The sequence below is a fragment of the Megascapheus bottae genome, chromosome 26 (genome assembly GCF_031878675.1).
Source record: "Megascapheus bottae isolate mThoBot1 chromosome 26, mThoBot2.hap1, whole genome shotgun sequence".
In the NCBI taxonomy this organism is placed as follows: Eukaryota; Metazoa; Chordata; class Mammalia; order Rodentia; family Geomyidae; genus Megascapheus; species Megascapheus bottae.
The window spans coordinates 1053691-1077606 of NC_143534.1; the positions used below are offsets into that span (position 1 = coordinate 1053691).

The following is a 23916-nucleotide window of genomic DNA, read 5'->3' on the forward strand; positions in this document are numbered from 1 at the left end:
GTGCTGTGGCATAGGTGGTAAAGCACTAGCCTTGAGAAAGCCCAAGGACAGTGCCCAAGCCCTAAGTTCAAGCCCCAGAACTAGGAGGGGGGAAAAAAAAAGAAGGCATGGAAATGTAAGAGCTAATAAGGTTCAGAAAGCTGCACTTTTGTCATTAAACCTTCAAATATCCCAACCACCCTTATAACATTCTCATTTAACATACTAGACTCTGAACTCTCAGTCTACGACTTGAACATGCCCCAGCTTCCTTCACCCATTGAAAAACATGCCATTATTCTAGCAAATGACTTCATACCACCTTCCTATAACAAGAAGTCAGTTGATAAACTGGATACACATACTGTCAACTCATGAAGGCTGGTCTCAGCCTTGCCTACAGCTCAAATCATAGCATGCACTTAGAAGGAAATCCCTTGTTTCCTGAAATATAGGAATTAGTATTACATAGTGATACTACTCTAAGATTACAACCACCCTCAGTGAGCCTCACCAAGACTGAGGCACTAATATTCTAATGTATTTTGCAACTCAAATTATATCCACCAAATCACAAAGGGTAGACTGTCTATGCATGGTGGCTATTATCAGTTATGGAGATGAAGGTTTTTCTCCAGCTACCTTATTAACAAATCCAGTGAGCTGTAGCCTGATGGAGTCCAACCCCACGGTGGCAGTTGTCAGAGGGGCTCATACTGACACTGGAAGGGGCAGATCACCCTTCACTCCCAAGAAGAGGAGCCCAAGTATGCTCAACTCCTGGAACCCTGGACCTCTGGATGCAGCTTCCAGGGTCTTGACTAAGTGGATGGACCAATGCTAAAACTCCTCAGAAATGACTGAGCTGTACTCTGCCACCTCCATCTCAAATGACAGGACATACAAAGGAGATAGGAAAGATGGGTGATATGGACCACTTCCAATGAAATAACCAGAGCAACGTTATTTAACTCAACAAAAGCCAAGTTGCACAAGTTCTTTACAATCAAAATCCACATCCCACAGTTGGCCAAGAGCCAATCCTTCAGTAAAGCCATCTAAGATGGAAGAGCAGGGAGGGTCACCTCTGCCTGCACTGGGATTCCGCTGTCCTCAGTAACCAGGAGCAAACAAAAATGAGGTGGGCTGGAGAAGTCAACGCTGCCAAGAGGGAGGCTGCCCTCTGACTGCTGCTCCCAGCACCTAGGAGTACAAGGCTAGGAAGTCAGGTCAAGCCATTTCCACACTGCAGACCACCACATAACTGGGCCCTGAAGGTGGTTCATACACTGTCAGATGCTTCTGGACAGGATAACAATTAGTTACATCCTTGTGCCCTTATCTCAGGACAGAGATGGCCTCTTCTGCAGCACTGCTCAGCCAGAAAATGGTTCAGGAAGAACAGCCCTATCATACCACCCCACCAAAGCAAACCCAAACCAGGCTTCCACAAGTTCCAGGAAGTCAGAAAGGCACTCTGGAAAGGCAATAGATTCAGTAAGCACATGTCCACTCAGAAGGAGCACTGGGCTTCACGCACCCCTAGACACCTGTCTCCACACAGCAGGCAATTAATCTACCAAAAAGAGGAGAGAACAGGCGGATAGAAATGTGGCTCACAGTCCAAGGGTGACAGCAAGATCTTGAAATGTGAGAAAAACTATTTCTACCTCTACTCAACATCTTCCAATTTCTAACCTTACCATCATAAAGTCTATGTACACACATGCATAATACATAATATGCACATATACAAATACACACACACACACACACTTAGGTGTACCTGGACACACAGGTAAGAATAGCTAGAGAGGTGACTGTATACAGATGAATGCGCAGTGGGAAGAGCTTCCAGACCCTTCACAAAGCATGAAATTCTACTGTTTCTCATGAATCAAAGCTGTAATTTCCAAAATCCCTTAAAAGGCACTCACATGAGAAGAACCACACCCAGAACTATTCTAGACCCCAGGGTATCTGTGGCTCCTGAAGGAATGAGACAGGAAGAACGATGTCGCTGGAGTCACCACAGGGTGGTTAGGGTCGAGTGTCAGCACATGGGGCCCCTCCGTCAGCATCAGGCTCAGGGAAATGTGGTAAACCCCACACATCCACCCAGCACACGAGCCATACCCCTACCTTCCAGTCAATTTCAGACACTGGCCCTTTACTCTGGTTTTCTGACTTATGGTGGCTCACTTACACTAAAAAAAAAAAAAAAAAAAAAAAAAAAAAAAAAAATGCAGTGATCTAATGAACACAGCTCAGGCTCCCTCTATGGCTACAGAATATTTATTTGTGAACAAGGAAGACCAGTGTATCAACTAGTTAAAAGCCAGGAAAACAGGAAGGGATTGTAGCTCTTGCCCCATTGTCTGAAAGCCATTCAAAATAAGACCACACCAAACTGAAAATGAAGTTAAGGTCAACCTCACTGGGGTTTTTCCTTCCACTGCCTATGCCAGGGCCCTTCAGACGTCACAGGGTCCCCTTAGCTTGAGAAGCTAGTCATACAGTCATTAAAAGCCTGTCTCCTAATCACCAACTGGTACATCAAACAGGGTCTTCCTTACCAGGGACTACTAAAATGGGATGGTTCTCACTTGGAATGACTTGGTCAGCAGAACTCGCTGAGCAAGTCAGGCATGTTCTTTCACAACACCCATGTGGAAAGGTGGAGAGAGATGGGCTGGTCACAAGAAATGCAGTTAGTGTTCAACTGTAACCAAGAGCATGACTCCTTAAAGCCAGAGGGCGGCCTCCTGCCGTTAAGGGATATCAGGCTGGGGCTCAGCCAGGTCAACAATTCCAGCAGTGAATGACATGGGAAAAGTATAAATACAGACAGTGCCTGGAGCTGGTGGCTCATGCTTGTAATCGTAGCTACTCAGGAGGCTGATACCTGATGATGGAAGTTTGAAGCCAGCCCTGGCAGGGAACTCTGTTCAAAGCCAGACTGAGCAAGAAAGTCTGAGACTCTTATCTCCAATTAAAAACTGGAAGTAGATCTGTAGCTCAAGTGGTAGAGTGGTAGCTTCTGCACAAAAGCTCAAGGACCAAGTTCAAGCCCCAGTACCAGCAACAAAACAAAAACAAAAACACCTAGGCTAGTGTAAAGTGCCAATAGCAGTTCCTTGAGAGGACAGGCAGAGGAATTAGATAGCAGAATAAATTTCCGGGAAGAACCAGGAAAAAATGAAGCAAATCTCAGAACAAGAAGAGTGGGTATTAAGGCGATAGAGGCCTGGGCTATCACAGTTAGGAAGGTCTTGGGAGCCCAATATGGCCAGCAGCCGAGCTGTGAACTCAAGTTCAGACCCCATCAAGCAGGCTGGGCAGCCCAGGAAGGGTTCTGCGGCTCTGCCCTACAGACAAAAGCAAGCAGGCAGGTGGCTAGAAAGTTCTGGGCCCAACTTTGAGCAAGAAGCATTCCTTCTCTGAAACTTCATATACTCTAGAAAGTCTTGTTCTGATGACTATGGAAGGCGTAGCCTGGACTAAATAAGCTGCAAGATATTGAACTCCAACGTCAATAACTCCTCCTAGTACAGAAAACCATCAAGAAGCACGAGTGCCCAAGCCTTTCCCAGTTCAGGAATAGCTAGGCCACTTGCAGAGTTTTATCTGCAGGGAGTCAAGCGGACAGCAGAGAAGACAAGCAGAGTTGCTCCATGGTTTCTAGGCCCTAGTCCTTGGTGAAGTTTCACTGCATTGTGCACGTGTGTATGTGTGTATGTGCGCACGCAGGGGTAATATCCAGAAGTGATCTCCCCTCAATCTCCCAGTATGTACTCTCCAGCACATGCATACATGTTTCAACAATGCTGGATGAAATGCACTGACTGAAATGAATACTGTTCACTGACTTCATATCCTTATTGATATACATACAATATACTTACATAGCAACATTTAGTGCCCATAAATCTGCCTAAAAGTTACTTTTGTTTTTTTCTTTAATTTTCTAGATGAATGGAAACAGTATAAAGACATGAAGGAATAACTTTGGAGTCCTTTATGGTCTAGACAAGGGCAATTATACTCAGTTCACTCCATATCTTCTTCCTTCCTCCCATTCAAGTGGGTACAGAGGTGTAGTACTACATGAGCGAGGGGTTGGGGAGAATCAAAGAACAGCTCCCACTAGAGGGGTTGGGGAGAATCAAGGAACAGCTCCCACTAAACGTGAACCCTCTTGGGAAAGAGAACCCTATACCCAGGTCAGATCTGGTCCCCTTTAAAACCAGGGGGGAAGTTTATATTTTAGGTTTAGAAATATCAAAACAACTTCACTCTTAAGTTGTAAGGTATTAGAATTCCTGCAACATAGTCTTTCCTTTAAAAGTGGTCACAGCTAAATTGAAAGAAAGGCTGTTTTTAAAATCACTGATTTCAAAGTAAACCAAGCCACGATCAGCCTCACATGGAGATTTCCACAAAAACTGAAACTAAAGCCAAGCAAAGATCCAGACACAGACATATCAAGGACTCCAGCCACACAGATATTTCCACTACTGTAAACAATGAAGAAAGCTGTCATTTTGGAGCAGAAAGGGACCAAACTCCTGGGACTGGTGGTAGAGCCAGTGCTCCATGTTCCTGTCCCCTGCCTGACACTTCTACTCACACAGACAGGAAAACAAGGACAGCAGAAGAACAGAATTCCCTAAAACAAAATTCTCTGTTAATTTAGGCTTCCACTTCATATACAAGTCCAAACAAAACTGAAAAGAAAAACTTAGCATTTCAGTTAGCAATAAGTATATATTTTCTTTAAATTCAGAATGCCTTTGGTAAAGATTTGTAATCCTAAACCACCACTACCACAGTGACCAGAAGTTCAAAGATTCAGTGCTCCCTTGATCTAAAAAAAAAAAAAAAAAAAAATCCTTGGCATTTACCATTTATGGTGTGAGGTAAAGGGTTGTATACACATGACCCCATATATACACAACTCTTTGCAAAGAATTCAGTAAACACAGCCCCTTCTCCAAACTACTTTCCATGCCCAAACACAACACTTTCAAGACAGTTTAAATTACAAAATAATTACCCTGTCAGAGTAGCTTACTATTATTTCCTCACTTTCAGAAAGTGAATAACCAACCTCTCCTATTGCCTCAGGTAAAAAGATCCCCAACTGAGGACAGGTGTTGACTAAGCTCCAGTATAAGTAAGCCTTCAAAATGCCTTTCTAAGTGGGGGAGGGGGCCAATCCCTATTACACAGCTTTAACTGCAACATGCATCCTGCATGCAAAGCATGATGATCTGAAGATTCCTCACAAGAGCATACGTCAAAAAAAAAGAAAAAAAAAGAACGCTCTTTAAGAACACAGGAATCATTTTGTGGGAAAAATGTACTTACGCCAGCTGAGGAGAACTGGAGGCCGGTACTTCAAAGCTAGAGCTCCAGCCCACACCTGTAATCTATCTCTCACTTTATTTTCTGGACCAGAGCCTAAGCCGCTTCCCATCCAAGCTTGTTTCACCCCATCTATAGGTGGCACGTGGGTACTGATACAAATTCTTCGTTTCACTTCATTCCCAGACATCTGCCCAGTAGCCCTTCCTTCAGCTATTTATGAACACACTCTAATTCAGAACAAATTCAACATTCTGTGACTTAAGCTGAGAAAGGCACACAATACACCACCGCTAAGAACACTGTAAGACATTTCTCCTGCTTATAAAAGTTTCCCTATCAATGCAGGATTCAAACAAGCACACTGGCACCGCTGTGGAGTATAAGTATCTAACCAGCAATCTGTTGCTGAACCAGACAACTACAGGCGATGTACTTGTCATAAAGGGGCTGTGCCAGGAAAGGAAGAACCCAAAGTCATCCAGGGGGAAGCAAATGAAGTCTTGGTGATTCACACAGTCATTCTCCAATGGCAGCTCTTCCCCACATGCATCAATAGGCAAACTACAGCAAGGCTGGCATGCTCTGCCACTCAAGAAGAGCTGCTCTTGGCCATGAATTACTACATCTCTGTTCTGTTCTGTGTCTGTTCTCTCTCTCCCTCCCTTCCCCCTCCCTCCCTCCAAAGCAGTGAAACTAATTCAAGCAGAAAACATCACAGAAGAGGAAGTGTGATCTAATTCTCCTAAATAAGTCAAAACATAAGAGATATCCTTAAGGCTATAACTAAGCAGCATAGCCAAGTTGTCTCCTGAAGTTTACCTTAAAAAATTCCAGAAATAAAGGGCCACTTTTCCCTATCTGCACAAACACTGACAATTGTGGAGATTTTCTTCCTGCCAATGGTTATTTGTAAGCCTGTAAAAACACAGAGACAACTCCGCCAGGCAGTTTCCTAGGTGCCTGTCATAAGAAAGCCATCTAGTGTTAAAGTTTAGAAGTGAAAACTGCAAACAAAAGAGGAGAAGAAAAGAAAAATTTGTGAGACTATCTTGAACTTGACTGCGCAAGCCATGAGCATCACCCCGCTTCTTCGCGGGGTTTTTGTGTTTGGTGGGTTTGGTCTCCTAGTGCTTTTGTTTTGTTTTGCAGCCGTCCTTGCCCGTGCCAGGCCGAACTCTTAAGGAAGATCCAAAATGTCTACAGTCCTATGTGGACTGGAATCCCGTTCCGGGGGCACAGTCACCCGCGCCCTGACGCTGCGCCCGGCCGGCGGGCATCGTCGCGGCTGGGTAACTGAACTGAAGCAGGTTCGGGGTGACAAACACTCCCGCCGCCGGGGCAGAGGCCAAGCTGCTCTCCCGCCGAGATCAATCCTCTGGGTTCGCGGCGGCCCGGCTGAGAGGAATCTGTGGGAGCTCCGCGAGACGGTCCCGGACGCGGCCCGCGGCGCCGGCAGACGCGACCCCGGGAGACGCGGCCCGGAGCGCGGCCCCGGCGGGCGGGCGGGCGGACGCCGGCGTCCGCGGGCTCGCGCGAACGGGCGGCCGGCGAGCCCCGGGCGCGCTCCCCGGACCCGCTCCCCGGACCCGGCTCCCCGGGGGACGCCGCGCCCCCGCCCAGCGCCGCCGGGGCCCGGCCACTCGGGGCGAGTTCTGGGCGGCGGCGGAGCGCCCGGCGCCCCGCGGCAAGATCCGGCCCTCAGACGCTCGGGAACTTGGGGACTAGCGGCCGCCGCGTCCGCTCCTGAGCTCGGAGCGCCGCGCCCCCGCCGCGAGCCGGCCCGGCGCCCCCGGCCCCGCGCCCCGGGACGGCCCCCGCCCCGCGCCCCGACACGTACCTCAGAGCCGCCGTCCGCCGGGACCTGCTAGGGCTCGCGCAGGGCGGCGCGTCCTGGGGCCGCCGCCGCCGCCCGCAGCTGCCCATCCGCCCGGACCCGCGCGCTGCGCTCGGGCCGGGGCGGCCGCACCGCCGGCGGGCTGGAGCTGTCGCCGGCGCGGCGCGGGCGACGGGGCTGCGTGCGTCCTCGGCTGCCCGGCTCCGTCTGCCGCGCCGGCTCCCGCCGTCGCCGCCCGCCTCGGCGCCGCCCCCGCGCGCCTCGCCGCCTCTTATTGGCTGCAGGCGGGGAAGACCCCGCCCACAAGCGCTCCGCCGACGCCCGTTGGCTGAGACTTGGCCCCGCCCCTCCCGCTCCCGGGCGCGCGCGCGCGCGCGCGACAGTTCGCGGCGGCGCAGCCGGTGCGCGGGTTCCCAGGCCGCGGCGCGAGGGCCTCGCCCTCCGGGAGGGGCCGCTCCCCGGCCGCCTCCATCCCGCCGGGGGTCCTGCGGCCTCTGACGAAGCGAGGCGGGTCCCTGACCCCGCCGGCCGGGCCCTGCGCTCCGCGCCCCGAGCGTGGCCTGCGGGACGGCGCACAGCCGCGAGCCCCGCGCCCGCGGAGCCCCGCGCTGCCCCGCCGAATGCGCCTCGAGGACGCCGGAGAGGCGGGTGGGACGCGCCGTCCGGGAGCCCGCGGCGCCGGCGCGCGGGAGGAGCCGCCCGGGCCCGCACACCCGGGCGGCGGGGAGGGCACCGGGAACGCCACTCCGGCCCGCCCGACGCTGCCCGGCGAAGGTCGCCGCGGCGTCCCGCGCCTCGCGGGCACGGCAGGTGCGCGGCCCGCGCGCTCCCCGGGCGCCCCGGCTTTCCCGAGCGGCTCCCGGGCCCCGCCCGCCGACGGCCCGGGGCGCCGCTGCGGGAGCCGGCATCCGGGACCGCGCCGGGGCGCAGCCGCCGCCGCTCCCCGCTCCGCCCCGCGGCGCCCTGCCCGGGGCCGGCCGGTTCTGTCCGCCCCGCTCTCCCCGCGCCCGGGCCCTCCCCACCGCTCCAAGCCCTGGTTCTCCCGGGAATCTCGCCGGCCTCGTTTCCGCAGAAGGGCACGGATCGCCCGGCCCTGCCCGGCTGCTCCTGGGAAGAGGGTGGAGCGGGTCCAGAGGCCCCCGCTTCCTGCCCCTTCCCGGGACTGCAGATGGTTGGCTGACCTTGTCTGCTGCTCGTGTCTGTGTACTTTTGAATTTCACAAAACCAATTTTTTTTTAATTTCCTTATCAAGCCGCAGCAAGATTCAACCTACAGGATGTTCATGCCCTGCTAAGCCTGAACAGCTCAGTGATACTTCTCTTCAACATCCCTTTAGGTCCTCCTTACCTGTTTATACGCATTTCCTTCGGTCAAATCAATATACACAATTTGCCACACGTAAGCATTGATTTCATTCAGAGTTGGGGGCTGGGAGTTTGGCCAGTGCTTACCTCGCATGCTCGAATACCCGGGTTCCACCGGGGTTCCATTCCTCGGTGCCCCACATATAGAAAAAGCCAGAAGTGGTGCTGTGGCTCAGGTGGTTAGAGCACTAACCTTGAGGAAAGCCCAAGGACAGTGCCCAGGCCCTGAGTTCAAACCCCAGGACTGGCAAAAAAAAAAAAAAGATCCAAAGAGCTACTGGCTGTATGTGAACATACGGGAGGAGTAGCACAGCTTGGGGTCACGTGGGTGCCATCCAGACGGCAGAAAAAGCTTTGGCCAGGTAGTAAAAGCCCCACAGAGGCCACTAGAAGAGCCACACAGAGACAGGCCAGGGGTACAGTTCAATGTTGGAGTGCTTGATTACCTAGCATATGCAGAGCATGTGGTTTAATCTCTAGCACTATTTGTCCCCTTAAATTAAATGTAAAGCAAGAGGAGAGAAGAGAGCCCTGATATTGTCGGTGCATGTGGCTGGGGACTGCCTGCCCTGGGCCTGTCCAGACAGGGCCGTGCCCTCTGCCAGGCATGGCTCCTCTACTTGGATAGCACACATTGCCTGGTTTTTGGCGGTGCTGGAGCTGTTTTGTCATGGAAGGTCTGGGCACACACGCCGGGGAGCACACTTCCGGACTAGAAACCTCCCAGCAGCGATCCTGCAAGCTAACAAGCGGCAGGTCCCGCTTTCCTGGGTTTTTTTTTTTTTTTTTTAAGTGACTCAACTTCAGCCCAGAAAGCTGAGTCCTGGCTTGGACTTTGTACTATAGTAATGCTCCTGGCTGAAAACCACACAGTGCAACCTGAAAGTGAAAACCAAGAGGTGTTGAAAGAGTTACAGAACAGTTGCAGCTGAATGCCCTCCTTTACAATCACAGGGTCAACTGTGTATGGGAGCCCAAGGAAAAAGTCTTAATAAAATCTCAGCATGCCAGCCCAGCATAGATAGGGGCCCAGTCTGTGTTCCACGCTGCTCAGGGGGCTAAAGAAGGAAACTGCACTTAAGGAATGAAACCATCCTCAGAAAAATAGAGGAGTGCCTGGCGGGAGGTTTTGTATCGTAAGAACTGTAAAGGCAGAGCATGCTAAATGCAGCCTTGGCTTTAATGCCATACAGATAGATGTACACACAGAGGCCTGGGGAGGCAGCTCTGGCTCAGCAGTGAGCACATAATCTGAAAGCATTTTATTCTCGTGACCGAAATAGGATTTTAGAAGTCCACAGACATTTGACTCAGAGCACCTTGGCTCTGATGCTGTCTGGATGCTGATTGGTATAAAACTGTACACACCACATCTCAGAATTCCATTTCTATCTAAAAGGTAGAGATGGCCCTCTGAGGGCCACCGGGAGGGTCAGATACCTATGATTCTGCAGTATGGCTTGCCAGTGTTTGCCACTTTCAGCATTCCTAGAGTCTGGTGCAACCAAGGATGAGGTAAGTAGCTGATGAGTAAATAAGAATGGGCAGACAGATTGCATGGAAAAACGACAGTGCTGTGCTTTTTCCTGTTTTTCTGCTATAAAAGACTGAAAGTATATATCTTTTATTAAAGAATTTATTAACATTGATTTTTACATCATATTTCAAATGACAAGTTTAACAAACAAGTGTTCAAGAAGGGAATCTCTATTTACAACCACTGGGACTTAGTATTTAGAACTTAATCAAAATCAGGCTAAGGGTTTGTATGTCATAGAAACCTATTAATTTATGAAATAAAGCATTATGTCTATAGAGTCATAGGTTTTTATGTCTATATAGCTATGTTTATTTTCCATTACCATGTCCATAGCATTGGATATGCAGATATTGAGTCCTTGCTCTTGTACTCTTGGATTTAATAGCCACATATTGGGGATACCGTGCGCCTTTTGTTCTTAGGTCTTGACTTGTCTCACTCAACATGATTCGCTATATATCTTAATCCTCCAAACTTTGTTCCTATTAGGGATACATACGGTTCCTTAGCCAGTGTTTTTGGTTCTACTGTTAAGAAATAGTTATGTAATAACAACGCGACACTAGTTGACATGTGAGCTGTCTCTGCTGTACCACTAGGTGGCGTCTATCAATAGTCACGCCGGTCCTGTCAGGTCATTTTTCTTTAGAAATCACTATAGGAAGATATTCATTTATAAATGTCTATATATTTGTTTTAACATTTTACATCATTTGTGAACTTAGCATGATTTGTTAAACTACTTTCCTAATTCTGATCGTTTTCTGTAGCAACATTTTAAAGTTGTTCATTAAACTGTAAGCACTTAGTCTGTGGGGTAGTTCACAGCCCTGGTGGCAACCCCCAGGTCATCCTGAAACGCCGGTGGAGAGCTGCTCTCTGGAGCAAACTTTAGAATGGTGAACGGAAACCTGGAGAAGGGGCCAGGCAGACGGCCATCCTGCGTGCCCCTGCCACTCAGGACTCAACCACTGGGCCTAGCCAGCTGGTGTTACATGCCTGGGAAATGGACTTATGGCCTGTGTTAGCCAGCTTGCTGTCACTGTGAAAAAATACCTGAGAACGTGTACTTGTCTAGCTGTGAAAGCTGTCAGTCCATAATTGACTGGCTGCATTGCTGCTGGGCTCGTGAGGCAGAACAGCTTGGCGAGGAGGGTGGAGCAGAGCAGTTTACACATGGCAGACAGGATGAAGGGAGAGACCAACAGATAGGGCCCACCCCCAAGTACTCATCCCTTCAACCAGGTCCTGTCTCAGGGTTTCCATCACTTCCCAGCAGACCATCAGAGGACCAGCCCTTCCATGACAATGCGAGACCATGGGGCTCCAGTCACTTCCGGAATGCTCGACTCTGAACAGTGCACCATGGGGACCAAGACTTGAGCTGAGAGCACGAGAGACAAGCATATCCACAGGCTGCGCACACTGTCTCATCCATCAGGATGTGGAAACAGTTGTCCCATTTATGTCTTGTAAGTGGACGAGTATGGGGGGTACTGCAGGGTTACAGGGGAGAAACCCAAGTATTATTTTTTTCTTTTATTAGTAAGCAGTTATAAAAAGAGGTAACAATATGCTATCAAGACAAAGTAGTTGCTACTTCCCCGTCCAGGTGAGGAAAGTGCTGCCCCTCATCTGACCCCGAGTTGTGACAGTTGCATTCAGGGTTTCGCCAGTGAAGGCCTAAGGGGAGAGGGGGAGTCAGGGAGAAGGGTCAGGAGGGAGTAAGACGGGCAGGGCTGTCAGAGAGAGAAGTATGGCCAGGGATAAACCATACAGATCCTCTGCACAAATACAAAATGTAAATATCCGAAATTGTCTTTGTTATTGAAAGAGCAAGTCTGTATCTTAAACATCAAGAGCAGCCAGGCATTGTTGGCTTATGCCTGTAATCCTAGCTGCTCTGGAGGCTGAGATCTGAGGACCATGGTTCAAAGCTACATGGACAGGAAAGTCTGTGAAGCTCTTACCTCCAATAAACTACTTGGAAAAGGCTGGGAGTAGCACTGTGTCTCAAATGGTAGAGTGCTAGCCTTGAGCACAGGGACAGTGCCCAGGCCCTGAGTTCAAGCCCCAGGACCTGCAAAAAAAAAAATCAAGAGTAATTAAAAGGTAAGGAACTATAAAACAAAACCAAAGCCATTGGTGCTCCTGATTCCAGTGTTTCCAGACACTGAAATCAGAGTCAGAGGCTGCAAATGTGAAATCTAACTTCTCTACTTCCCCAAATTCTGAGATGTAACTAAGCCAAGGGCCTAGGGCAACCACCACTTCTACCCAGGTTCACGCTATCCATTTCCACAAAGCTGCCCTGCCCGTGGCACTTGAGAGAAAGCTGCTGCCACTCTGTTACATGCTGGCCACAGGGTGGCCTCTGCCCAAGCTCTTCCTTTCTTCTCCTCCATCCAGCCAGGAGCCATCTGCAAAATGTCACACCCAAGAGGCACTAAAGGAGATTCCATAAATAACTCCAACCCAGTATATCCTGAAGCATAGCTGTCCTGGGACAGTTTCTGGTCTCATCCCTCCCTCCCTCTCTGCCTGTCTATCTCTGTCTCCTTCTCTGTCTCTGTGTGTCTATGTCTGTCTTTCTGTCTGTCTCTCTTTGCCTGTCTGTCTGTCTCTGTGTCTGTCTCTGTCTTTCTCTCCACCCCCCCTTCCAACCCATCACCTCCCTGAGTTGGGGTCTCCTCCTCGTCTGTTAGCACCCAGGCAGCGAGCCTCTCCTGTGGACTGTTGTCCCCCTGGCGTCCCTCCTCTCCTCCAGTGGATTTGACCCACTGTGGACTTCCACATGGAGCACTGGTGGGCTCGCCCTCCCTCTGGCATTGGCCTCCACAAGCACTCCATGGCACAAGAGAAGCCCCCATCCAGACTGGCCCGTCTGCCTCCCAGGCCAGTTTTCCAGTAGAAGTTTCCTGGGCTCCTAGGGCAGCATGCAGCATTATTCTAAAGGAGGACTTGAGTACCTCGTTTGGTAATGCTTCCATTGACCCTGCCCACCTTGGCTGTCACAGAGCTGAGTCCCTCAGGCCACTGGCTGCTCAGGTGGCCCTGGGGACCACGGAGTGTGGCCCACAGGAAGCTTGATCTCTCAGGACTGGAAATCTGGAATGCAAGTGGATTTTTTGCCTCTGTCGTACAGGACCAGCTCTCGTTTCCGGATGCTCTTCCTGTGAACACAGCCCTTTCTCTACTCCATCTATTTTCCCCATTAGCTTTACTGAGCTATTTCCCGGAGGAAATTGAAGAGGGAAGGCACAAAGAAAAACCTTCAGAGGTGTATGTGGGTGAGTAGTTATGATAAAGTGGTCTCTGCACCTGTGTTCTCATAGCACAAGGCGGTGGCGCCTGGGGTCACCTGTTCTGTTCATTATCCACATCTTTCCTCCGTGTGGTAGCCAGAGTCCTCAGTAATGGAGCCTGACGGCTTCTTCCCCGGGGCCAGCTGTGTGAGACAGAGCATGGAGCCATTGCGCGGCTGCGTGTCCATTACTCTCCAAGCATGTGTCCCGGCGGCCCCAACCCCAGAGCACATGTCAGGCCTGGGACCCAGTGGCGCCACCCCCACTCCCTGTGGTGTCCACAGCGTGACGAGCAGCCAGGAGCTCGATCACAGCAAACCTCCACCTACTGACTATCCTTCATGGCACCCTGGAGAAGCCTGCCAACACCAAGACAAATGAGTGTGTTGGTGCCACCCACGCATGCACAGGGGGTCTCTTCACACCCCTGAGCACAGAGAGCGTGCCATGCTGCACCTCCTTCACTCTTGGCCCATCCACTCAGCCCCTCAGTGTTTACTTCAGGAAACCACTGAGACAACATGGGACTCTCTCCTTCAGCGTTCCCATGAAGCAATCAAACAACATGTGCCAGCACTCTGCTCCCACGTCCTGGACACACGGGGGTCTGGCAGGGGTCCAGTGGGCCTGGGTCAGGCACCAGGGGAAGGATAGGAGCATGCCCTGCAAACGGAGGTGATGCCTTCATCTCATTTGTCTAAGATGCTCTCTCTTTCCTGTGAGGAAATGTCAGTAAACTCTGTTGTATCCAGGTTGTGAGTCAGAGCTGCCTCTCCCGCCCGGCCATTTAACCAACGTGTATTTACCAACTCCTCCTTACACCATATAGGGAGCACATCGAGGAGGCACAGCCATTCATCCACCCATCTTCCCATCCATTGATCAACCAGCTGCACAGCCAGTGGAGGGGGGAACCCGGTGAAAAGAAGGCAGGGCAGGGGATAAGGCTGTAAAAACAAAAAACAAACAACAACAACAAAAAAAAACAAGGACAAATGGTAACTTACTCCCTCTTCTTATCCACCCAACCATCCACCGCCATCCAACCATCCATTCATCCATGCATCGTGGGTTCTCTGGTGTTGCCACACACCAATCAGTGTGGCTGCAAAGATGAATTAGAGCTCCATCTTGAGTAAATGAGATAATAAGTCGATAGACAAGTGTAAAAAGGAAGAAGAAAAACAAAAATAGTCACTCAGACTGGACTCCATTCCAGTGTTGGGAGGAGCATGCCTGGGGAAAGAGACGGTTAGGTTACGTCCTTTGCAGTCCCCTTTCCTTTCCGTGCTGACCGAGCAGCACTTCCCTGCAGCTTCACTTTGCCCATGCTCTCTGCTCAAGGTTAGTGTGTCTCAAGGTTATTTCTAAGCCAAATCTGCTGAAATATTTTCCAGTTTAGAGATAATAGGATGTTTTTTTCCCTCTCTCTCTCTTAAGAGGAAATCTCCCGAATCTAAACATATATTCACTCTTCGAAGATTTCTTGCTAGTCTGGGTGTTTTTCTTCCCCCTGAAATGGTTGCTTTGTGAAGGTGACTTCTTTTTTCTTTATCATTTAATCCATTTTTTGTATTCTGACTGCAAAGGTAAGCAAGAAAAATCTAGTTTAATTGACAGATAGGAGAAAATGTGAAACATCGGCGTGTCTGAGTACTCCGTAAGCCCATCTCTATGGCCGAGGTGTGATTTATAATCCTTCTTAAGTTCTTAACTACCATGGGGTATTTGGTGAGTTCAGCCTGAAGGACACAGCTATCTCCTCAGCTTAACCTCTGTTCTTCAAATCTTTAGTCAGCATCTACTCCAGCAGTTATCAAACTTCATAGGGAAATTCCACTTTAGCTTAAGAGATGTAGATTTACTTCCATCTTTGTGTTCCACTATAGAATTGCTCTACAGAACTTTAGCCAGCTTCCTACGCTCCTTTAGCAACTTGGAGCATGGCTTCCTCAGCCCCTCTGCTACTCCCAGTGGAAGCAAGGCACAACAGCAAAACAAGCCAGGCGACTGCTCCTGCAGCTGCCCTGAAGATGGCTCATCCCACAGACAAATGGCAGATAGTGAAAAGGGCAGCAGGGCGTGCAGGGAGCGGACAGCAGTCTGGCTTCTAGCCAGGGATGGATCAGAGGCCTCAGAGAATAGGACAGTGCTGTTCATGTCTGTGCATCCGGATGATTCATGGGTGACATTTCGTCATTCCCCGGTTCTTGCTCTTCTTGACCGAGCACTCGGCATTGAGGTAGGACAGGTCCAACCACCGCCGTCTCCCTGTGGAGTGTCACATTTGCCTCTCCAGATAAAGCGCTTCAGCCCATCTTCCACGGACCTGAAGGTGCCACATAATGCATCTTCACCTGTAGGAATTGTCCCATCAGCGCGGTCACAGGTCACAGAACCTGAAAGTCTAAAGCAAAGCTGCAAATGTTTCCTGGCCTCCCCTGCTGCCATCCAGGGCCCGTGGGAAACCGGGAGGTTGTTCTTGTCCTTTTAAGGTCTTGGGGGTTTGTTTTTGTTTTCCTTAGAGAATGCCAGTGTGGTGGTGCGATGTCTTTTTGCTGCCCTTGGGTTGTGCTCCTCTCCCACAGGCCTGTGTCAGGCAAGCATCTGTCCTCTCTAACTTCCCGCCCCACCCCCATACACATCCCACCTTGTTGGTCACTGGGTGCCTCGTGGGAATCTCCTCCAGGGACTTCGGCTTTTCTCCAGGGTTTTGTGCTGACCCCTCCCTAAAGGGAAGGGACTGGGGGCATCAGTCCTGTGTCAGAAAAGACTTGTTGGCCGCTTCTCTGGGCAAAGGCCCAGTGGCGTGGCTGTCTGTGCGCTCTCTGAGCACCTGTGTGAGTTTATCACGGCAGTAGAGAGAACACCATGATCCTTAGCCTTCTCGCTCCTCTTTTGAAGACCATCCCATTGAAACAGATGTGCAAAGGCTCATGGATAAGAGGGTCAACTTTTGGCGAGTGGCAGCAGAAAGTGTTGCCTTTAAGAGAAAGATTGGAATGAGAATATGAACTTCCTGCACCGCTTCCTTCAGCTCCCCTGGCACTGACAGCACTGGAGCCTCTCGGGCTTGGGTGTGGACGCTGGCCACCTGTGAGGCTTAGCTGCCACTGAGAAGGAACCTGGGGGGCACAGACAGTCTGGAAGGCATTTTACCAAGTTATTAGCTTGTAGGGCTTTCCACCAGGAATCCTGTGGAAACGGGAACTGCTTATATGGGGCGGGGGTGGTGGTGGTGGTGGTGTGAAGATGATGAGGGATGAGAAGACCCCAGGCACCACTGGGGCTCCTTGTCGCCCTGCTCCATGGCCCTCCAGGTGGTGTCATTGTTGCCTGGGGCTGTGGGCACGTGAGACCCACCTGGGGTCAGCTCCTCAGGCAGGGTGGTCAGGCGTGTCTCCTTTCCTGGCACCTCATGGCAGACGGCCCCATTGCCGTGGGAGAGAAGCGAGGGTGTGAGCAAGACAGGAACCACAGCCTTTCTTCCACTTAGTCTGGGAGCTGTGTCCACACCCTTTCACGAGCATTCACCCAACTCTCCCCGCAGCTGAGAGCCAAAGCCATGCCAAGTGCAGTGGAGGAAGCAGAAAGAGGCCGTGGAGGAGCCCGGCCTCGCCACAGGGGCTCCAGCAGCACTCAGTGGAAGATTTCATCCCCACCACAAATTCAAAGCAGACATGCTGGCGGACGGTTAAGCAGCCCAGGATTTCCCAAGCAAGCTCAGAGCCCTAGGTTCAAAGTCCAGTACTACCACCACCGCCACCAAAACTGAGCTGTGGGTTGTGACATCCTCCACTGATATTGAATCTGGAGCAGAAATCAAATGCTGCCAACTTGCCCTTGGCCCAGTGTGAAAGCCCAGTGTGGCCCAGCTCACGGCCAAGTTGTGGACAACACAATCTCCTCAGCCCTGCCAGTTGCCCCGTTCCTTTACCTCCGGGATCAGGAAAGCAATCTTCCTGGACAAAACACACAGCCGCTGTCGGCTTGTGTCCCCTGTGTTCACCTCACAGCAGTAGGAAGCCATGCGCAGCCTCTGGGGGTCTCTGAGGTCTGACTGTGAGTTTGGAGAGGCTTGTTTGGAAAGACTTCTGCAAACAGGGATTCCATTTGCCTGCTCCCACGGGGGCCACAGCTTCCAGCGTTGGCTTGGGTGTTGGTACAGCTGCCGCCTGTGCTTGCTGCCTCACTGTGTCAGAGCTGTTGCTCCAGCTCCAAGCATAACCGCTGTGCTTCAGGTGTGCTGAAAGTAGGGAAGAAGCCGAGTCAGGGCACACTGCTTCTGGAGATCTATCCTAACCCTTCTCCACAGTGGCTGGCTCATGGGGGGTGCATCTTACCTGCTGAGTGGCCTGCATGGCAGGAGGGGGGGGCTGGGCTGGGCTGAGCTTGGGGAGGGGAGGTGGGATAGGCTACTCAGACTCTGGGCTTCTTCTGTGGGGGGACCAGAGAGAGACAGAGGGGATGCAGAGAAGTCAGGCCAGCCTCAACAGACAAGGAAAAGCAAGAGCCAGCGTGTGTGGCTACGCATTTAATAATTCCAGGAATGATCAAATTCCATATCCATATGGTAACTTAGTGTGTCTTCCAGCTCTCCAGATTTGCAGACCCCCCCCCCACTCCAATTTCCATCAGCTTCTGCTTGCATCCTTCTTCCACAGTTGCCATCAACCAAAAGCCTTTCTCCTCTGCCCCCCGCACTCAGCCCCAGGCCTCCTCCAGGCCTGGCCAGCCTCCTGGTGTGGCCATTGCCGCTGGCCTCTCTGGATTCCCTTAGGCCCTGCTAATTTGGCTTACAGCATCCTCTGGAATGAGCCCTGTCAACTCCGCGCTGGCCTCTTTACCTCCACACTCATTTCCTCTGACTCTTCCCACACTCTGCAGGGATATTGGGCCTGAGTTTTGCATGGTTAGATGGAGTTTTGCAATTTCCTAGAAAGACTGTGTGAATGCCAGCTTGGCTTCTCTGGCAATACAGTCTGTTCTTTTATGAATACATGTCATTGGCTTAGTGGAGGGCCGTAGGCCAGGACCTGCAGGTGCAGCCACAGTCTGACTTCCCTCCCTCAAGAAAAAGGATGCAAGCCAGGCACAGTGACTCTCACCTGTCATCCTAGCTGCTCAGGAGGCTGAGATCTGAGGATCTCGGTTCAAAGCCAGCCTGGGCACTGAAGTCCATGAGACTCTTATCTCTAATTAACCACCAGAACATCAGAAGTGGTGCTGTGGCTCAGGGGTAGGGTGGTAGCCTTGAGCTGAAGCGCTCAGGCCCAGAGTTCAAGTCCGACAACGGACAAAAAAGAAGAAGAAGAGGAGGAGGAAGAGGAGGAAGAGGAGGAAGAGAGGTGAAAGGAAAGAAAGAAAGAAAGAAAGAAAGAAAGAAAGAAAGAAAGAAAGAAAGAGAGAAAGGCAGGCAGACCAGCTGCCTGCTGGAAGGGCAGCCAGGGTCCGGATGCCTGCTCCTGCAGGCCCTATGGTGCCTGGGAAAGCCAGAGCTCAGGTTTTCTCCTGTGCCAGTCTCTTCTCAGCCAGGCCCTGTAGTGCAGGCCACAGAGCCAACCCCGGGTTTCCTGTAGGAAGTCCCCCAGCTACTGACTGCCTCTGGCAGACACTGGCAGACCCAGCTGGTGCTGTGCGTGAGGCCACCCACATGCACAGGTCTGGGATAAGCCTTGCCTTTCAGACCTTCATACTTTCCCCACCCCTGCCGCTGCGGCTCTCTTCTCCAGCGTTATGAACATCAGTATTCTCCCTTGTATGGGAAAATAGCCACACCAAGTAGGTCTGATGTCCAGGTTGTGAAAGGAGTAAGTTGGAGAAGTGACATATTAGAAAATCACGAATGGTCCTAATTAGACTTGAGACATTGCAAAAGATGGAGGGCCAGGGACTCACTGAATTTGTGAGTCAATGTTGTCTTGGAATATGACCGTGCAGGTAAAATGAATACATCTTCCGTCATTTCAATAAAATCCCAAATTTCAAGAATGGTATCACTACAGAGAATTGGGCCCCTCTCTGGTCTTCTCGTTCAATCACATTTAAGATGTAGGACAGCATTGTTCACAAAGAGCTATTTAATAAATAATACATAGAGCAGGAGAAGAAAAGCCTCATTATAGACACACAGCTGGAAGGACCGCCGTTGATCCTCGCTTCCCCACGAAACCACATAAATATATAATGGTGTTATTGAGCCAGCTCCCACAGGCACATGAACTATGGCATTTCTAAGAGACTCCCATGTTGTGGTGGAACAAAATCTGAAGGAGAAAATAACACAGTCTCTGTCCTGCCCCAAGCTGAGGCACACTGGGGAGAAGACCTGCAATTGATTCCTTCTTTCTGTTCCTAAGCAAATCTATAAAGCCTCTTAGGTTCTCTGAGTGGGAAGAAATCCTATAAAGGGATGATTCATCATTGGAGGTTTTCTCCCCACCATGAATTTCCAGCCACACTGCAGAGACTCATCATATTGAGAGGAGTCAATCTCCGATGGAAATAACTAGGCCACTGTGCACACACCAGAAGCCATGCCACACGCAATACCAAGAACGATGCTTGGGGAAAACGCTTCACCCCAAGAGGTGGCTGCCAATGAGAAGCAGCCACCTGCTTCGGGGCACACACACTCTGCGGGGCTGCGGGCACTCCAAGAGAGGCCTCCCGGTGCCCAGCCGAGACAGCGCACATGGGGGGCAGGACGTAGGTTGGCGAGGGGAGGGGGACAGGGAGGAAAGCAGCATCTAGGTCCTGTCTTCAGAAGAGGAATCTACTCACTTTGAATATCTGGAATGGTGTATCAGGAAGGGTCCCTGAGAACGGAGGTCAGTGTTCCCAAGATATGGCGGAGGGGGAAAAGGCCACCAAATGATAGCTCTGGGGGATGGGCCAGCCTGCGAGGAAGGTTCCGCTGGGCTGGCGCTTCCTCAGCTGACTTTGCTTCCACATAGGTAATAGGCGAGTAGGGACCTAGCAATACTGTTGTCATACTTCCTGCCACTTCCAAAGTGAACAAACAAAAAGAAATGCTGCCGTTTGCCGAGTGGGATGCTCAGACAGAAGTTTGGACCAGTCTTAGCTTCTCTATATAATACAGGAAAGTATAAATCCGCTTCCTAAAGTCTAGACAGGCAGAAAAATAAATCTCGCCATCCATTTCAGAATGTGGAGACAGCTGGGTGGTGCATCTCCTTATTTCCAAATGTCCATTGGTAGAGGAGGTGACTGGTCTAGGAAAAGGTAAAAAGGAGAGGAGCTAGAAGCTTCTCCCAGGGCCCCAGTCTCCAGCCTTCCTGCCAGCCCCAGGGACGCCCAGGTCTTACACAGCCCAGTCCCTGCCTCCATGGAGCCCACGCCAACCATGGAGACTCTCCCCTAAAACACATCACAGCTCCATTCTTCTTTGCAAGAACTTATTTAAAAAAAAGATGCACGGTTATTTTCTTGCAGTTCTAGACAGCAGGACGCTGTAGGAAACAGATGAATTTCAGTCAGCAAGTCTGTTGTGGTCAGCGGGCTGTCCACAGTGTAAGCTGTTGGACCTACAGACTTTGGGTGAACTTAACCATCACAAGGTCAAGGCAAAGCTCTGGAAGGTCAAGTCAATTTCCTGAAGAGAGCTAATGATGGTGGAAGGTCCCTGCTCGGGTCTGGGTTCCCGACCTCACACTTTCTGACACAGAAAAGGAATCTGAACTCCATGCTGAACTCCATGGTCACTATTCTAGGTCAGACTCAGAAATAACCCAGACTTTAAAAGAACGAGTCCCATTTCTTTCTTTTCTTTTTTGTTGGCTGGGGGCTTGAACTCTGGGCGTCTCAAGGACTTCCCTGCCTCAGATCTCAGCCTCCTGAGAAACTAGGATTACAGGCGTGTGCCACCGGCCCTTCTCTAGGATCCCCGTTTCATCCAAGAGTGGCAGCTCCTCTGTGGCTCCCACATATTCTCTCTGAAAAACACTTCTTACAACCTACACGAAAACCTCCGTATGTCTAGAGTTGCTTCTCCCCCACCAACCACCACAATTTATCTCCTCCAGACAACCAATCCTCTTTGAAAATGAACACAAAAATCACCTTGTTTTCATCGTCAAGATTCATTCAAACCAGCAGAGCCTCTGACAGCCTTAGATGAGTTTCCCACGGCAACAGACAGAGATTGTGTCTCTGAAGCGATGCAGTCCATGTACGAAGCAGGTATTCATCAAGAAGCAATCTCTGCAAAAGAATCCCTCGCTGTGTCCATCATACATCCAAAGAGATAAGCGATAGACCCAGGTGCTGAGAAGCTGAGGTCTTGGAATACTCTGAGACATTGAAAAGTGACGTAACACAACTTAAACTGACCCATTCAAGAATACCGAATGTTGAATCTGTATTAAATTGGGAACTATAAAGACACAACCTGTCCTTTGGAAAGTGACAAGACTTGGCTGCAGGAGCCACAGGAGTTGCCCACAGCATGACAGAAGCCAATCCGGGGGCAGAGCAGAGACAATGCAAGACAAAAGGGAAAGCTGCTGTTCCATGGGCTGGAGGAATGGCCATCTCGGTGAGTTTCTGCACATCTAGAGAAGTGTCCCTGTGGGCCCGGTCCTGGGGGTGGAGCTGAAACAGCTGCTGGACCTGCCTGTCCACCTCTCTCTACCCCTTCCCAGCGCCCCTCCCCCACCACTCTGTGAGCCCCAGCTCTGTGAGCATACCTGGTGACTTGTCTTCAGGAAAGGAGTTGAGAGGCTTACTGCCTCTATGTCCTGAGAGGTCAGCTGTGATCTAGGGACTCTTCCCTGGGGAGAGACTATGCTGGCTCCTTCTATCCAGAATGCTCCATGTTTTCAAGATAAGCTGCAAGCACAGGTTTGTTTGTAGATTGTAATTTCTTTGTTTTTTTTTGTTTTGTTTTGTTTTTTTTGTTTTTTTTGCCAGTCCTGGGCTTGAGCTCAGGGCTTGAGCACTGTCCTTGGACTTTCTCAAGGCTAGCACTCTACCACTTGAGCCTCAGCACCACTTCCGGCTTTTTTTTGCTATGTATGTGGGGTACCGAGGAATCGAACCCGGGTCTTTGTGCATGCTAGGCAAGCATTCTACCACTAGGCCAAACTCCCGGCCCCTGTAATTTCTTTTCTAAAGTGGCCACTTGGTGGCTTCGTGGCCCCTGGGGCCAGGCTGAGGTATCTAAGCAAAGGCCTATGGTCCCGCAGCAATCTCAGACCCTGGGCTCTAAGGCTCTAGGATACTGGGATGGGATTCCTCAGAGGTGCTGGTAAAGGGATGGCAGCCCTCCTAGACTCTAGGGGACTTTCAGAGACAGCTACTCCTGAGTTCCAGAATGTTCTCAATAACCCAACCCCATGCACCAGCACAGTCATCACTCCCTACAATGGACAGAACCTCAGGACATACAATTCTTCTGACAGAGATTGAACAATCCTAGGGGTCCCTCGTGGCCGGTCACATCATGGTAGTAAGCACAGCCTTGATGACAAGGTGTCCAGGGAGACATCTGAGCTTTGCAGTTGTCTGTGCCAGGCTTGGCTGCCCCTAGTCACGCTTCCCTTGGGTGTTTACCCAGGATGGCTGACTAGAGGCCTGGGCCATGCTTTCATCTCTTGTGTGCCGTTGCTCCAGAGCCCAGTAGGAGAAGCAAAGTCAAGGTAGAAGGCGGTACTGGTGCGGGCGTAGCTGTCCTCTCAGCACAACAGGGGACGGAGGGCACAAGACCCGAGGCTGCTGGGTGCAGAGCCAGCCCGTTAGATGCTGGAAGTCCGCAGTGGAGCCAGCTCTCTGGGCTCTGTCTCCCGCTCCGACCTCGGGGCTCACTGGAAATGTGTTTGCCTCCTGATTTATGTTGGGGCAGGGACACTGGGGGACGGCTCCATTAAAGAGAAGAGCCCAAGTTCTACAAGGTTGGGGGAGATGTCAATTATCTCCTTTTCCCCCTCTCTTCTGGAAGCGCCTACTACTACCACATGATTTATGGGCCTAGGGAGAGCCATAAAACCATGGAGAAGAGGAAACAGATGAATCCAGGCTGTTGAAAACATGAAGTGGAGCTGGTAGATCTTTATCCTCTGCTCTTGACGAAACTCTCTAAAAGCTAAGTATAGGACAGAAGAAAACCAGGCTGATCAAGTGAAAAATTGCTCTGCCTACTCACATGTGAACTTTGTCTTCCCTGTCTCCAGCCTTTCTTACCAACCTTCTACCTCTGGTGTCGTCATGCCTTGGCGGATGTGTTATGAAAGTGTAACTACAGGGCCCCGCTAGACAGCTGTGTTGGGGACCCAGTGTGGGGTCAGAGCCACCTTGGACCTGTACAGCTGAGTACACGAGGAAATGAGCTATTAGCATGACTTGGGGCTATGTTAATCCCTTCTTGTTTATTGGATTGCTGTTTTGTACGAATGCAACACCTGGCAGTTTCCTGGTTTTTTTTTTTTTTTTGCCAGTCCTGGGCTTGAGCTCAGGGCCTGAGCACTGTCCTTGGACTTTCTCAAGGCTAGAGCTCTACCACCTGAG

General features: G+C 50.9%; 1 protein-coding gene and 1 long non-coding RNA gene across 6 annotated transcripts in view; one reads left to right on the plus strand and one right to left on the minus strand.

The window, feature by feature from the left end:
* Sipa1l2 (signal induced proliferation associated 1 like 2) overlaps positions 1–7206 on the minus strand; it is a 113567-nt gene extending 106361 nt beyond the window's left edge. The window contains exon 1 of the mRNA XM_090318735.1: positions 7187–7206. The gene's annotated coding sequence lies outside the window, so the exon portion shown is untranslated. The remainder of the gene's footprint in view (positions 1–7186) is intronic.
* Positions 7207–8239: 1033 nt separating this feature from the next.
* LOC150045810 (uncharacterized) lies at positions 8240–14449 on the plus strand. 5 transcript variants are annotated; one of them, XR_016532734.1, is made up of 5 exons: positions 8240–8581; positions 9947–10062; positions 11364–11559; positions 13233–13377; positions 14222–14449. It is a non-coding gene; the product is annotated as an uncharacterized LOC150045810 (long non-coding RNA). The 5 variants fall into 5 exon arrangements; XR_016532732.1 differs by lacking the exon at positions 9947–10062; XR_016532735.1 differs by lacking the exon at positions 9947–10062 and having other exon boundaries at positions 11367–11559.
* The last annotated feature ends 9467 nt before the right edge of the window (positions 14450–23916 follow it).